Here is a 16,258-nt window from a genome sequence, read left to right as displayed (position 1 = left end):
TGCTGAGTAGTACAATGGAAAGAGCTGGGTTAACAAAACTCATATCCCAGCAAAGCCTGAACATAGATCTCTCCATGGGAAAGGAGCATTGCCTAAAGGTTAAAGAAAGCTATTGGGACATATCTCCCCATCAACCTTGGATCTCTACTTCTCTGTTCTTATCTAAATATCACATGCCTTCCCTCTGAAACAGGCATACCCGATGCCCAATAAAACTTGTGGTGTTTTGGTGTCCATTTGCATGAGACAGAAGGTGCTTTGGCACGTTGTCCAATCTGACCAGAAGCCAAGGGACAGCATTGCTATGATATGAAACAACTTGCAAGAAAAAATAAATCCAAGCCCAGAGCTGTAGCTGGCAGGTGCATAGTGTCTGATCTTCCTGCAAGTAAGCAGATAAAAGTTTACAAAGACCTTGTACAAGAGCAGAAACCATGTTTCCATTCTGGTCATTTTTACTACAAATTCTGCTGAGCTCCACTTTCTCTTTACTCATCATCTGTACCTGCAGAGGCTTTCTGTTAACCCATCTCTGAATAATTTCCCTCAAGCCTTCTTTTATGAGACTTTCCACATATTCTAAACTCAGGATGGGAAATGGAAAGAAGAGATGAGAAATATCTTCTCTTCTCACAACACCGTCAATGTCTTGCGCCTATGCAACTTCAGGGAAATTCAGATAAAGCTGAAGGATGTGGTCACTTTCTGCATGTCTAGACAATCTGCATAGTTTTCCTTATCCAAACAGGCAAGTCTGAGCCACTTGAGGCAAAAGACTTTGGGGCAAGCTTCTAGTTCCTATCAGTAGCTCTTCACATCTTACCTTAACCTCAGTCTTCTTCTCTTTGGTTATTTATTGAATTTGAACCCTTAGTTAATGGAAACTTATAACATTTCACTTGGCATGGAAGACACCCCATATGGGCAAAGCACCAAAGAGTGAAGTGTTTCCCAACTCCATTTCAGAACAATTTATCTGGGAATCATTGTCAGATGCTTTTTCAGCTATGATCAGACTTTTTTGACACCCCATAACAACAAATATTCTTTCCCTTGGGTATCATATTTGTTATTTAACTCTACATATTTCTCCATTTCTTGGTGTTCTTTCACTGAATGATGATGATAATAATAATAGTTTTAATAATAATAATAGAAATCAAACTTTTTTTTTCTTTTTTTTTTTTTTCTTTAAGGTACAACATTGTTCCACTTGACTGGCTATAACAGACTCAACTCCTTGAAAGTAATGGAATTACACTGCCAGCACAGTTCACTGGTCTGCCTCATTTTGGAAAATTCATCTCTCTTAATGTCTCAGCCACACTGAAGCTCAGCATCAGTTGCTAAACCATGGGAGCTCAGCGTTGTAATCCAGCAGTCCCAAATCTCAGCTGTACCCTGGAAGGACAAAATACTCAAATTGGCATAATGGGATCAAGGTTCTGTTCAACTGTGTGATCTGAGTATTTCTTTGGAAATAAAGTGGAATGTGATGCGATTCAAATCAGAGGGAAATTACCATTTTATGATTTCATTGTGTAAGTGCTACAAGAATGCTCAATTTTATTTGATTGATATTTATTATTGATTGATATTTAAATGATTGCCTTACCCTATGGAGCTGTTCTAATAAGGGACACTCAGGACTTTATAGTAATTTTACAAATCTGTCCAGTGAAACAGTGATTTCTTTGTCTGAAAGTCGCCTAAGGTTCAGAAATCCACGTTTTAAAATCTAACCAAAAATTCACTAAGTCCACCTTCCTGTATCAGAGTTCAGATATTTATATCACAGAGCCCACAACTAGATACCACTAAATGCTGATAACATTACCATACTAACTTGAAATAGCCTATTCTCTGTACCTGCTGATAAACACCAACATTTTCACCTGCAAAGCGTGCTAAAATTTGATACCCAGACTTTAGAAGTACAAACTATTGCTTTTCCACACATACACAAGAAGCAGATGATTTTGGATGATTTGGATTTTTAACAGGGGTATACTGCACTAACACGTGTTCCCCAGGCACAGAGGACTGAGAATTTCCTCAGGCAGACAGCTATCTGGGGACATTCCCTGCCATGTCTTACACCACGTGCATGCTCTAGGAAAGGAATCATATTTAGCACAGTACAACTTACCTGCATGATTAACCATTGATGGTGGTTTTGGATGTCTAATCAGATTATATTGGGTTTATGTACAATTTCCTAAGTAGGCCGACTGATAGATTGATCAAGGGTAGATGGGATCTGACAGCAGAATATTATGGCAGAATTCTTCCTGTGATGGATGAGCCCACCTTGACACAAACTCCAAAGCTTCGCCTCTTAGTAATAAATCTCAGCATGAAGTCATCTGTCTCTGACCTGAAGCTTGAAATCAACGACTCAGGATACTGAAGTTTCATCGTCTTTATGAACATTTAAGTTGGCTCAATGGCATAAATACACACCTCCTGCATTCAATCTCTTTAATGGTGGCAGGCCTTATAATGTTGGGGGGGTTTGTTTGTTTGGTTTGTTTGTTTTATAAAAGGTAGCGACTCAAAATGATTCTCTCACCAGCCAAGGAAATCACTGCTAATAGATTACATTCTGCACAATGCTTAATGAGCCATGATTGGGAAAGGAGATGGGAAATGGCACTTTGGATTGATTTAGCAAGGATTCAGTAAAGGCAATGCCATGACTCCACAAACAGCAGTAGGTTTTACGTGGTGTCATAGAATTATATAACAGGCACCTCAGGTAAAACCTACAAAATGTCTTGCTGGCTTGGGAGCTTAACTTGCATTTTCAAAGCCTATTTAAAGCCAGATTCTGAAATATACAGCTAGTTACCCAGAAGGCTTTTTCAAAGAAACAGCTTGAGTAACATTCAGTAAGAGATGATTGGATAGGCTTAGAAAACAAAATGAGATTTTCCCCCAAGCCCACCTGCAAAATCTCCTGCATCTCTGGAACTCCAAAAATTGAAATATCTCATTCCTTTCTTGTAAACTGCAATATGCACAGAATATTTGATGGCTCGATATGGTGTTCACACCATCCAAAATTAATAATTTAATTTGCCTGAGACTTAATCCAAAGCCACTGAAGATATTGTGGCACTACTTCTTCATGGGATTTAAGCACCTAATTCTTATCAATTTCAGCAGGAGGTCAAGGTTTAGTTCTTTCAAGGATCCAGGTGCATGAGTCCTCAGATCATGTTTACATGCACTTGTAATGTAAAAACGTCAGGCTTTGTAATAGAAACCCTCTGAGCTCCCTGTGCTTGGTAGACATCCTGGGTACCCACTGCAGCTCACTGAATTAATTGAGTAATGCTTTCAGGTGACCTACTGTAGACATTTTCATCTGACGGAGCCAGGAAATAGGGTAGCTAATAGACCATTTTGGAGTATTGTAAGATCACAGCAATCTGATATTTAAGGAGGTTAATATAATACTAATTGGGGCCTAGGTGAAGAGTTCATAAAACAGATGAACCCACCTGAATTTTGAGAGCTTGAACTGCCAGATTCTTAATCCACATTCACCACTGCTTTGAGTGTTTTTGCTCTTTAACTAGAAAGGAAAAGAAACATCAGGAGAGTGCTGTAATGGACTTTTTTTTGCTTTTTTTCTGACTAACATTCTTGACTGCATCTTCTGGGTTCATGATTGCTGATAACATACCACTGTCATGGCCAATGAGAAAAATCAACTCGTAGGACCAAATTCACCTCCTGACTGACTCTGGTAGACCTAACTGCACACTCCGAGATTTTATTCCTTCTAAAATCAAAGTCTAGAAACTGACAAAGCTGCATTATTGTCAACCCCTGTAGGGAGGCCAGGAAAGTAGGTATAACAGTTAAGATAGCCCTGCGTGAATAATTCATAGGGAATAATTTATTTTATGAACCAACCTTTTTTTTTTTTTTTTCTTCTCCCTGTCCATGGCCCTGTCCACAAGCAGCCTCTGATATTCTCTCCTCTGTTGTTACTCAAATTGAAAATATCTACTGAATAATTTCTAAGGATAATTCTTGTTCTGCAAATTTGTCCCTGAGCAGTTCACTGTGAACGTTCAGTATCTGAAATTCCAGGGCTAGTCAGACACACAGATCTCATGGTGTTATTCCTGTTCTTTGCATAAAGGGCATATACATATGAAACAGTTCATTTTCCACTCTAACTATTGGAAGTTATGAGCCCTTTAATGTAGTGTTAAGCTCTGTAAGGTTCATATTTGATTGTAAGGCCCCAGTTCTGATTCACATGAGATAAATAACATGTATAACGAAAGGAAATAAGGCTTTTTGTCAGGGATTTTCTTATCACCCTGGAGGTACCTCCCAGTCGAATCCATTAGCTGCCCAATGAGACCTTAAGAAAGCCATGAGAGCAAATTCAGATTGTAAGTGGAAAAAAGGGCAAGCCCTGGCCACCTTCCCCAGCACCTCAGTCAGGAGGGCACACCAACATCTTCACCCCACCCAGAGCTGGCTGAAGGTTTCAGGGTTTGCTCAGCCCTCTGAACCTGATCCAGGAAAGCTCTGATCCTGCATACAGCACCTTCCTTGTATTGCAGAGGAAATAATATGCAAAACTTTGCATTTTCAGTAATGTAAAAGCCTTGCCAGTTATTTTACAGCTCCCACTCTGGTTTTTGAATGGTTTGGTGCAAAGCAGCTCCTCAATTCCCTTTGAAGCATGATCATTTGTTTACTTGTTCCACTCATTATGTTCTGCACTCACGTAAGGCGACTACGAGACTGACTGCACATCGACTTTCAGAATCAGGGCAAAAAAGGGAGCAAGACAGAGTTAAAAGTTTCAGCCATAAAAGCTTTTGACACATCTTTCTGTCTCTTTCTGTCCATGTAATCAATCTTCTAAGTTTCCAGGAGCAGCTGAGATTTTTAAAAACAGCTGTAATCTGTGGTCATTGATGGTGGAGTAGATTGTTTGCCAAACTATTACCATAACTGTCAACCGAAATCAGAAAAATAATCTCATTGTGCTGGACAGATGCCTTTCCTGCATTATTGATATAGTCACTCCAGAGTAATAGAGAAATATAAAGCATTGTTCTATTTACAAAAGGAGATTGGCCAAGTCCTTGAGAGTGAGCGGGAGGGACAGGCACTTAAAGGAAGTGAGATATAGTCAACTCAGTAAAAGTTATGTGTCAGGGTCATGTGGCCTCCATAGTCAGCAGTAGAATCTCAGTTTTCAATAGCTTTTCCTCTCCTTTCTCACTTTCAGATTTAGCTCCATAACTTAATCTCTGACTAAATGAGCTTCCCAGGGTTTCAGTGCAGCACTGTGGAATTCACACAGCTTTTCCCCCTTTCCTCTGGCTGCCAGCATGACAACCCAAAATGCATCTCAGGGACTGCTGCATTTCCAGAATATGCAAAACCACTTCATCTTCACCGCGCGACTCTGTGTAGCAAGGATAAATCAGGTCAGTGCTGCCCATTATAATACAATATAAGAGAAATTTGTTTGCTTGCCATCAAGATATCTCAGAAAACACTTTGCAAAGCAATGTACTAAATATGAGCATTGCAGCAAATCTTTAGGCAGATGGAGCAGCCAGCCTGCATTTAGCCATAGCGCCCACAGAGTCTTTTGCTGTTACAAATGTTTGTATATAGAGAGGGGCCCAATTTTGCCTTGGAATCTGCTACAGTGAACCGATAACCCCAAGATCCCCATTTATAGCACAAATGAATAAATATCTATATATTCAGAGGACTGGAGGTGGGACTGGAGCTTCTATTTTCATTTGAACACCATGCAGGGGTCAGGCACAGTGAAAGTCCCGTGATCAGCTGAGGACAGGATCTGGGAGATACATGGTCTCCTCCTGTCTTTTTTTTTTTTTTTTTTGTGAAGGTTTTCTGATTTTAAAAATTACCTCACATTTCACTGCAGGGAGAAGTTTCTCTTCTCATCAGCTTTTGAAAACACAGAATTGGATATTTTTTTATTTATTTATTTATTTTTGTGGAGCAGGAATTATCTATAGAAGTAGCCCTCTATTTAACTTGAAAAGAGAAATTAGCTTTTACAAAATTACAGCAGTATTTAGCTTATTCTTGTTCAAAAGCAACTATGTGAGATCCTAGCCTCATTTTTTGAAGCAACAAAAGTACTTTTCGGCAGCTTAGTGTTTTGAGGCAACACATGGCTTTTTTCTTTCTTTCTTGTGATAAAAACATACAGATGCAATCTTTGTCTCAGTACAAAAAAAAAAAAAAGATGGAAATAAAATCAGTTCATCAAATTTGGCATAATGAGAAATATTGTCATGCTATAAAAATAATTTTAATAACACCAACAACAAAATTGCTTTTGCCCCAGTTTTAGTGAAATGTCTGTGAAAGAGCCACCTTAGTGAAGCAAATGGATTCTCTGGTCTGATGTGTGAAATTCAGCAGTATGTGGAGGAAAAAAAAAACAAAAACAAAAAAACCACAATCAACAGCAGGGCTAATTGAAGGACAAATTCTTCCTGGTTACTACCAGTCAATAAATAGCTTGGACTCATCATGCAGACTGTAAAACATTTGTAGCTTTTAAATCAGAAAAACTTATTGTGAGAAAAATGCCTTCATGCAGAAGGACAGTCTGTAGTCGGGAAATAAATGCATGAAGAACCCTTGACACTGCATTTGTCTTGACACATACTCTTCTGCTCTGAAGTTATGCTCTGGGTACCAAGATGTTCCAAATCCCTTAGCACACAGCATGGACAAGAGGTTTGACCCAAGCCCTTGGTGCATTCCAGCACCACTTTATACCTATCTCCAGCACTCGTGAGTGCACACATGCACACAAGCAGATACCAAGACCAATAGCATTTTTAATTGAAAAGCATAAATTTGGCCTGCTAAATCTATTAACGTTTTGTTTTAATTAGGAACCCAGCTGCTTCCTGAGATTTTGCAGTCTGGGTTTCAGAACTTTAGCTGTACTGAAAATGAGTCTCAAGTGAGTTACTTTGAGTCTTTCAGCTCAGCATTTTTACAGACTTTTTGGAAGAGAGATGTTTCAAAAACTTTCCACAGCACACATACAAGGTCCTTGGTTTGCCTCATGAAAGGCAAAACTATCCTCCCTCATCTTCACATGTTTCTTAAATCCAGATTTTAAATCCAGTTTCTCCATCCTTAAAGAGAGTAGTTAAAGTTCACTACTGGTCTTAAACATGGTTCTCGGAGAGAATCAAATGGGACTAAATTGAAAGATGGTTTTGCCACCCAGAAACATCCCTTCCCTAGTGCGGAGAGTGCAGTTAATTAATTAGACTTCCTGGTAAGTAATGTCACTGTTATTTTCTTTTGTCAAGTACCTGAGAGTTAAATTCAGGGAGAAGCCTGCCAGATTTAAGGACCCCATCTTGGGGCTCAGAGAAGTCAAGCAATAAATGTGTCCTTTTCTTGGAACAGTTATTTAATCAGATCACACATTAATGAACTTCAGGGCACTCCAGCACTCACTCCTGCTAGGTTTGCATTGCCACTGCTAGCCAGAGAAGCACTTAACTGAGAAAACACACACCGTACTGGTGACAGTGCACTGTCACTTAAGAGAAAGGCATCCTCCCAAAGCACCAAAATTTTTCCAGCCTTCATATAAGGCTACCGTTTATTTTTTTACTTTCCTTCCTTTTCCAACCCAGTGCCACTTTCAGAGCCTGGTACCCATATATCTACCTATGACTCCAGCCCATGGAAAAGTTATAGGAGAAGGAAGCAAAGCAAAATCAAGTGAGGTAGCAATACATGTCATCTCATGTGCTGTTACTAGGACAGAGAAGCCCTGGTTTCAGCTGTATACACTATTCCTCACAGACAGTTCCTGGCTTTGCTCTTATTTGGATGCCCAGGTTTTCTCAACATTACCCTCTGAGGGGAGAGGAATTTGCTATCTGATGGCCTTTTCCATCCAACCAAAAAGGGAGAGCTGGCACAGGATGTCTTTCTCTTCAGTTTTACATCAGCTACTCAGAAAAACTTTCCAAACAGCTCAACTCATGACATTAGTTTATTTTATCAATCTAGCTTTGATCCATTGATAATAAACATGTCAGCAAAACTTTTGGACATATTCATTAATAATAAACAGAAAACTAAGCTCTCATTAGTTTGTCAGAAAACGGGGACTGCTTTCTCAAAAAAGTATTGTTAATATAAAAATTGATACGGAAATGTTTTCAGATATATCTTCAATATTTCATGAAAGAATTCCAGCCTCCTCAAGCAGAGAGACCTCTCAAAGAAAGAAGTTCCCCACCTATAACAAGTTCATGCAGACCAAAAGCAGTCAGCCAGTCCTAGGATTTTGTAGAATCCCCTTGATCAGATCTGTGGACACAGATTTAAGGTCTTCCAGTCTTTTTTTTTTTTTTTTTTTTTGTCAGGATACTCATGTCTTGTCTTTTAACTCTTCTCTTGATGTCATTGAATTACATGAGATGCTCAGACTACATTAGAGATCTCTAGCTTGTGCATGGGAAAATGGAAGTTTGAAATCTAAAAAAAATATTTTGTTTGTATAAATCTGAATTCTGTATTTCATTTTATGAAAATTGTTATACCAATCCAAACTAAGTCTTCTTTATCCAACTTAAATCCAACCTAAAATCTTCCAAATGCAGATTTTAAAATTTTATTTGGCATGTCAAATTCTTAACCAAATAATGGGGAAAAAATCCAGCAAGGATGTTGTTCTATTATTACTATTATTTTATTTATTTATTTTATCTTTAAACAACAGTATATTTTGAAGATGGTAAGAAGGCAAAAGAGGGAGTGACTTGGCCAGTTCTAACTGTAAGCAAGACCAGTGCAGCTCTGAGTGGTGCATTGTCTTCTTTGGACTCCAAAACAATTTCTAGTCTTTGCTTCCCAGACCAGTCTTAATTAGCTGGGTGCTGCCAGTTCTCATTCATTAGGACACTTCATGACTTTTTTTTTTTTTTTTTTTTTTTTTACCTCTGCCTTGTTCTGAAGTCCCAGCTGCTCAGTCCTGCAGTTTGCCAGTGCTGTGGCTGTATATCTACAAAGCCTACAGCAATATCAAAACAGGCCTGGGCAAAACTGGGGACTGGAAGAGACACGGAGTAAGGTCTTGGGTTCCAACAGCTGTTTTCAAACCTCGGTGACAAAGCTTTGAGTTAGGGCACTGAAAATGTCTGAAGCTTGCTTAAGTTAAAAGAAGAAGAAAAAATCCCTGCTGATTTGAGAGTGCTTGGAGGGAGGGCCTCCCTCACACATTTATTGCAGTGCAGCTGAGATTCCCTCCTGATAACATTTCCCTTTCTCCCTTCTCCCAAAGGGCTGCTCTGCCACCTTACCTCAAGTCTTTTTCGGCTTGTTTACTAAATCTTCAGTCTGCCTACTCAGGGTTAAGTACCCTCAACTTCGGTATGATCCTCCACCACGTGCTTTGGTTCTAGGGTTGACTCGCAAGTAGAAGAGTCCTTAAGCCTCAACAAGCAGATTGAAAACTCAGTAAACAAGCTGAAGAAAAGAAACTTAAGAAGTCCAAGTCTCCAGCCACATAGGCATGAAAAGCACTTTATATAATATGTGTTTATATGGTTTTCAGTGATTTTGTGATGATTTATAGTATGTATGTTTTATACCTTTTAAATTTTTACCCTTCTACAACCCTTCCTAGTCAAAGATAGGCTTATTTGTACCAGTTTGCCCATATTTAACTCCATAATCTTACTAGTTAAATACTGAAAACCACTACGCAGAATTGCTTGTTTTTTGCAAAAAGAACAAATGTCGAGGAAAGTTACATGAATTCTTTTCAAAAATGCCTTTCTGCAACCTACCTATAAAAATGTTCCAGAGGTGTATTGGATATAAACTTACATAATCCTGGGTATATTTAGAGTTTCCATGGAAACCATTTCTTTGACAAAAGAACAACATTGCTCTGGATTATTTGTAACTCACACCTGGTCAAGTCCAGCTCAGGACCAGGATGTGACTCTGATGACACCAAGGGAATCAACTTGGCTGATTTCAGTTTCTCAGCCAGAACAGAAGGAGCCAGGAACATTCCTTCATTATCCATGAATGGAGACAGTAACAGTGGAATGGGTTAGGTAATCTGACCCCTGAAAACATCCAAATGGCAGCCTACCTGCCTGCCCTTGCAGGCAGGTAGGGCCCCTTGCAGGGTCCCTTCTGGTTACGGTAAGTGTTTCTGTAAAAGGGAGTGAGTGGGTAAGGTCTCAGTTCTCCGTAAGTGAGCATGCATATTCCACGTATTGCAGGTTTTCCCCTGAGTGTAAGCTGCTCTTCCAATAAATGCTGTTTCGACAGCAGTGTTGCAGCTTGCCAGGAACTGCTCCCAGTGCAGGGTGCCTGCATCTGTGCATCTGCAAAGGCATCTGCAGAGTTGCAGTCCTAATTCTCACACCATTCATCTTCCCTTCTTTTACTCAATTCTTCCAGACAAAAGGGGAGGGGGAGAGGAGAGAAGAGTCCAGTCTGACCTTCCTCCTACCTCCGGAAACACTCCAATAACTGGAGCTGTAAACTGTAGCTGAGTTTCTAGCTGACAGCAGCTGGGAGTCAACAGCAGCCCATCTTATCCACTTCAGAAATGATCCCTGGCTGATTGGACAAATATTTCCTATTTATCAGCTTCTCTCCCCTCCTGGATAATTCTAGGGTTAATCCACCACACCACCTCCTCAGCCCAGCCCCGTGATATTGACACTTAAGAAACACAGAGCTGTTTATATTTCATTGGAGAGCTCATACTATCAATTTTCACATTAGTGAGTCCAGCTATTGCTCTCTTCTATCGGGATCTATTGAGTGGTGGCAGTAGAGATATCCGCTGTAGTGAAGGAAAAAAAAATACTTAGCTGTCTGATGAAATGTTTTAAATGCATAGGGTTCACCTTGGGGTTGGCTGCTGCTCAGATTTTATCCATTAATAACACGCAGGGCTGCCACACTACTCTCCAGGGCTGATAGGAAAAATAGTACCACTTACAGATCCCCTGGTTTGCCTCGGGGAGAGTGCACCAAATGCAGCACATATCATACATTTTTGGGGCTGAAATTTACTCCACAAGAAGAAAAAAACACAATCATTCTTATATTAAGAAACAAAACCCAACCTTATTCCTGCAGCACAGACAAAGGGAAGTTGCCATGTAGGCCAGTAGTTGCAGACCTCAAGTGTTTTGCTTAGGCTACAAAATGCCTCTGGGCAAAACAGGGGTAATATTTCAGAGTAAAGGGCCTTTTTTAGCTTACTGCCCTTCAGGTTGACATTTCACCCAGCAGGGAGAAGAACCTGAATTGTTACAAGAAGCCAAGAGCAAAAGAGTGGACTCTTGGTTGGCCGTCATCTTTCCAGCAAAAAATGTCTCATTTATTTATATTCTTTTTTTTTTTTTTTTCCCTTCCATTGAAACAATTCACAGGAAAATGATCATCAGAATAAGAATTGTTAACTGATTAGATTATTGTTGGCATTCAGTACAAGAACACAGTAAAGTGCTTAAGGCTAAGTATTATTTTCATCTAGTGATGAAGCTAAGAAAGGATTCTGCACCCAATTCCCTGTACATTAATGATCTGAAGATATTTGGGTTGGGTTGCATTGTTTTTCCCCCTCTTTCAAAGTGAGCCACAAAGCTCTTTGCTGCCAGGAAGTGTTATTTAAGAATATGAGTTTCTTTTATAAAGGGAAAGGCATAATTAGATGTTAAGAGCTGATTATTGTATTGTTCTCCACAGAGATTTGTAAAAGGAACTGCATTTGAAGAAAGAAGGGAAAGTATGTATTGTGCTTGGAAAGTGAGAGGTATCTGGCGTAAATATTCTTTGTCTTCATATCTGAAAACTTTTCACAGCAGATGAGAAGTAACTCAGCTTCCCACAGCATTCTGCAGATACAGCTTTTGCTACAAGCAGCCCACTTACCTAAAATACCTGCTAGTGTAACCTGGCACTAGAGTTACCACCCCAAGGACCAACAAAATCAACATCTCCTCAAATAGATATCACTCAAAACAGAAAAGCATTTTTTGTTTGTTTGTTTTGTTTTTGTTGTTTTGTAAGGAGCTTCTTGAAACAAGCCAAACTTGTATCCATGCAATGTTTGTACTACTCCAGCCCCAAGGAGCCATTGTACCTCATGCTCCTCCCTTAGGCCCTCAGAGAAGCAAGATGTTTCTAACAGGCAGCTCGCTGAGAAAAATTTGTAAGCAATAAGCGTGGACAAGGACCTGTCTAACTCAACCAAACTCAGTAAGAGATTTAGGGTAGGCACTGGTCCATGTTTCACTCAGAAGAGCACTAAGCTGCAAGGGACACCCACTAAGTACCTCTCTGTTCTGTGCCATACCACAGGGTACATACACTATTCAGATTTCTATTCTGCCCACCAAAATATTTGAAATAAAGTTGTCAAACCTCACGATTTTCTCTGGAGCGTCCTGGAACAGTCCTCAGCAGATTCTTCAACCAATGCAGGCCTTCAGCTACTGCTGACTTCCATTTGTTTTTCAGCAGCTGCATCTGTGAGAGGATGATCAACTTATTTGAGCATTCACTTTTTTATTACTCTTCTCACCAAGTGACAAGTGCTTCAGCCCTGCCTAACCAACTTATATCACCTCCTGGAGCCACGGAGACATTGCCTCCTCAGAGCTGCCTCTTCCTGCTGCTGCTTATTCCTTCTTGGTCTCCACCATGTCTCTAGGTTATGGAGTTCATCTGAAAGACAGCTCAAGTCCCAGCCAGAAAAAAATAAATTTAAAAATAAGTCTACCTATGCTTTAAGGGCTGGCATGACAACCTGGCCACCCCAGCAAGACCTCCACCAGCCTGTTTCACCTCTGCTTCTGGAATCTACACTAGCTGTGATGAGCTGGGAATCACTGTGGTTTGAAACAGCTGGACTTCTTTCTAGCAGGTACAAGGAAATTTGCCCACTTCTTTTAGGAAATAAAGTAAAGAATTTAGCTAGGATTATGTGTTATATCCTGCTCACTGTATCCTTATCATTTTCAAAGTCTCTTCAAGGTATCTCATTACAGAATTCTGTAAGGCCCGTATTAGAGCTCATTAAGTGATTCTTCTCGTACCAGAACTTTGTTCCAAATCTTCCCAGATGTCACACTAAAAAGTTCTAATCCTCAAAATACAGGATTGTATAAAAGAGAAGCAACACCTAAACCTTTTCAGCCAATTTTATAATGCTACCTATAAACCATACTCTATAGAACCTACATATCTGCATCCAAGCTACATACATGAGCACAAAGAGTGGTAAAAACTCCTCAGCTTCTCTGACTCAAAGCAAAATGGTTCCTATAGCACACACTCATCCTTTTATAGCCCCTTTCCTTACCCTCTTTTTTGCTCTGTGAACCCACAGCTTCACATGGAGAGGAAATTAATTAATTAATTAACCCCTTACATACAAGAAATAAAGCCATTTCATATTTTATCATACTTTTGTGAAAAATAAACTGCTGCATGATCAGAGTTCTTGGAGCCAAAGGCTGAGCTAACACCACCCCTGATTTGGGGACAGGTGTCACAGTCCTTTAATCTGCAGTAACAGCCTTTAGCTGTATCACAATTAACACAAGTCCTTGTGCCAAAGTGTAACGAATTTGTGTGTTCTCCATGGACCTGCTTGCAGTCTGAAGTGAGAACTAATGAAATGTCAGGGCTACACGAGGAAGACAAGGACGTGGAAGCAGAGGGAAAGAATAATAAGAATACAAGCATCTGCGTGCAGAGGACAAATCTGCTCTCTCTCATGTTAGGCAGACACTTTGTAAGGCATTGGCAACCGAGCCATCCCTTTCCTGCAATCACTCTGTTTAGTTAGGACTGAACCCAAAGGCAGTTTGTACAGGACTTCGCTTGAACATATCCCTTCAGTTTATTGTTTTTGTTTTGTTTTGTTTTGTTGTGTTTTTCCTTCTATGCATCTTCATCCTTCATGGTTGATTTAGATTATGATGTAAACTAACTGAACGTGACACAGCTGCTCTCTTCAATAACCAAGGAGATGCCGGCTGCCACTCACCCTGGCATGCTGGTGATTCACAGCAGGGCCTACTGGGCTTATGGGGGCCCTCTTTTTTGGCATCTGTCTATACCATCCTCATGCAGTTTGCTGAAACAAAACCAGTGATGTTAGCAGCATATGGGCAGCCAGAATAGGGGTCATTTACCTTATTTGCCAACAAAGTAGAGGACAAGGCCCAGTGGAACAGCAATAGATTGAGAAGAGCTGGCGGCAGAGCAGCTGAAGAGGAAACCGTGAGCAGGAAGGATCCCAGGAGTCACCTCTGCCCATACGTCCCTTTCCTTTGAAATGTTTAGTTTATGAGGTCTGTACAAACTATTTGGTTTTAAATTCTATGAGTTTTGATCAGCTGAACTGCCTCTGCCAAGCCAAACTCATATGGTGGAAATGGACACCCCACCTCAGATATGAAGGCCAACTCCAAAGTTTGCTGAAAGCCGAGAAAGATTTTGTTGACAATCAAATTCATGTAAGAGCTAACAAAAAAAAAAAAAAATCACTTCCATCTGTGTACGGTTTGACTAATACAGGCTTGGCCTGACACTGGAGAAGCCAAAAATCTGTCAGGGATTTGATCTAATTGTACATCTAACCTGACCAGAAGTAAGAATAATTGGAAACCTCTCAAGTAGATTGTTCTTCGTAACTTACTGGGACAAGCCACACACCATCAGCTTGCACAACCCAACTTCTGCGAACAAAAGCAGTCTGGATAATTTTGGAGAAGACACCAAGCATTCAGACTTACAGATTAGCTTTCTCTGTCACTGCCAGAAAAAAATTAGGAACTTATTTCTGCTGCGTAATACCTCTAAGGCATAAGGTTACAGCACTGGACATGTTTTAACATACAGGCTATGCTGAAACAAAGAACTTGATGAAGGTGGTTAGTGAAGAAAAATAGCAGAATAACAGAATGATGTCTGCATAAACCAAGGATGACAAATCTGCTGTTACATGAAAACATAGGTATATGGCACCATGAATTTAAAAGGTGTCTCACATAGTAGACACAGTTCAAATATTTATTATGACTCAGGTTCATGAAAAATTTCCCCCTTTTCATTAGCAATTTTTGCCTGCAAAATTAAACTCACTCATTGTACTTGTGTTCATAATATGCAACTATTCTACAAAATGCTACCTCTCTTTCTATATCTATATAAATGCTTATTTAAGTTTCTCGTCTCTTCCCTGTGTAGTTCTTCTTGTATCCAAGAACATATATATTTTTATAAAACCCTCAATTTTGGGAGTTCACTGCTTCCTAAAATTGTTTAGGATTATAGCCTCAGATAACACTATTTTACTTGACAGTTTTACCAAAATCTTTGTGTTTTAAAAACTACTTTTCTTGTTGTTTGTTTGTTATCAAATTAGTATTAAAAGGGGGACATGTAATTTTATATCTATCTCAAGTTTATTGAAATATAACCACAGGAAAAAAAAATCACAATCAGACTTTTTAGTGTTTCATCAATTATATCAGAAATATACATTAAAATGCATTCTTTTCCTTAAACTGTATGTCTCAGTCTGTAACAGTGTCTGTACCTCTTGATTGAGTAAAATGTTTAACAAATACCTTTAGTGTTTTAAATAAAACAAATTACATGTAAGTATGAAAAGTAAAAATTTTGTAAATAAGGGAGTATTTTTTTAATTATTTTTTTTTCTGTCACAGCTTAAAGCTCCACTTTCTAACTTAGATGCGTAAAGACTTTTTTTTTTTTTTTTTTTTTTTTTTTTTTGTCAGCTTCAGCACAGAGAAACATTAAAATTCATCTCACCCCAAACCTTTGTCGGGAAAAAAAGATGTTAAATATCAGCAAATGGATCTGATAAGCTGCAGACTATTTCTGCTGTCAGAGAATGACTGTAGGACAAAAACACATGTTCAGGATTTGACATCCCTTGGCATCTTGTAAATAGCCTGCATGAATCCACACCTAAAAACTGCCAACACAAGCAAAATTGTGCCCAAGTTTCTTGTAAGTTAAGCAAGCAAAGCAGAGACATGAAACGTGGTTGGATTGAATATAGAAACCTAAAGACCCCCAAAACTGACCTTGAGATCATTTTAGCGAAAGATCTTCTCTGCACTTTTGCAGCGCCAGCCTGGTTTTCTCTTTATAAAGAGCTCTGTCATTTGTGTGTACG

The 16,258-nt window shown here is 39.4% G+C and overlaps 1 long non-coding RNA gene across 1 annotated transcript; it reads right to left on the bottom strand.

Moving 5' to 3' along the window:
* Positions 1-424: 424 nt before the first annotated feature.
* Positions 425-13,371, bottom strand: LOC137863095 (uncharacterized). The gene is made up of 4 exons (XR_011100688.1): positions 13,308-13,371; positions 12,466-12,570; positions 3,507-3,580; positions 425-1,401 (listed from the first exon to the last, which is right to left on the bottom strand). It is a non-coding gene; the product is annotated as an uncharacterized lncRNA (long non-coding RNA).
* Positions 13,372-16,258: the final 2,887 nt, after the last annotated feature.

The sequence above is a fragment of the Anas acuta genome, chromosome 12 (assembly GCF_963932015.1).
Source record: "Anas acuta chromosome 12, bAnaAcu1.1, whole genome shotgun sequence".
Classification (NCBI taxonomy): Eukaryota; Metazoa; Chordata; class Aves; order Anseriformes; family Anatidae; genus Anas; species Anas acuta.
This window is presented reverse-complemented; position numbering and strand designations above follow the sequence as displayed.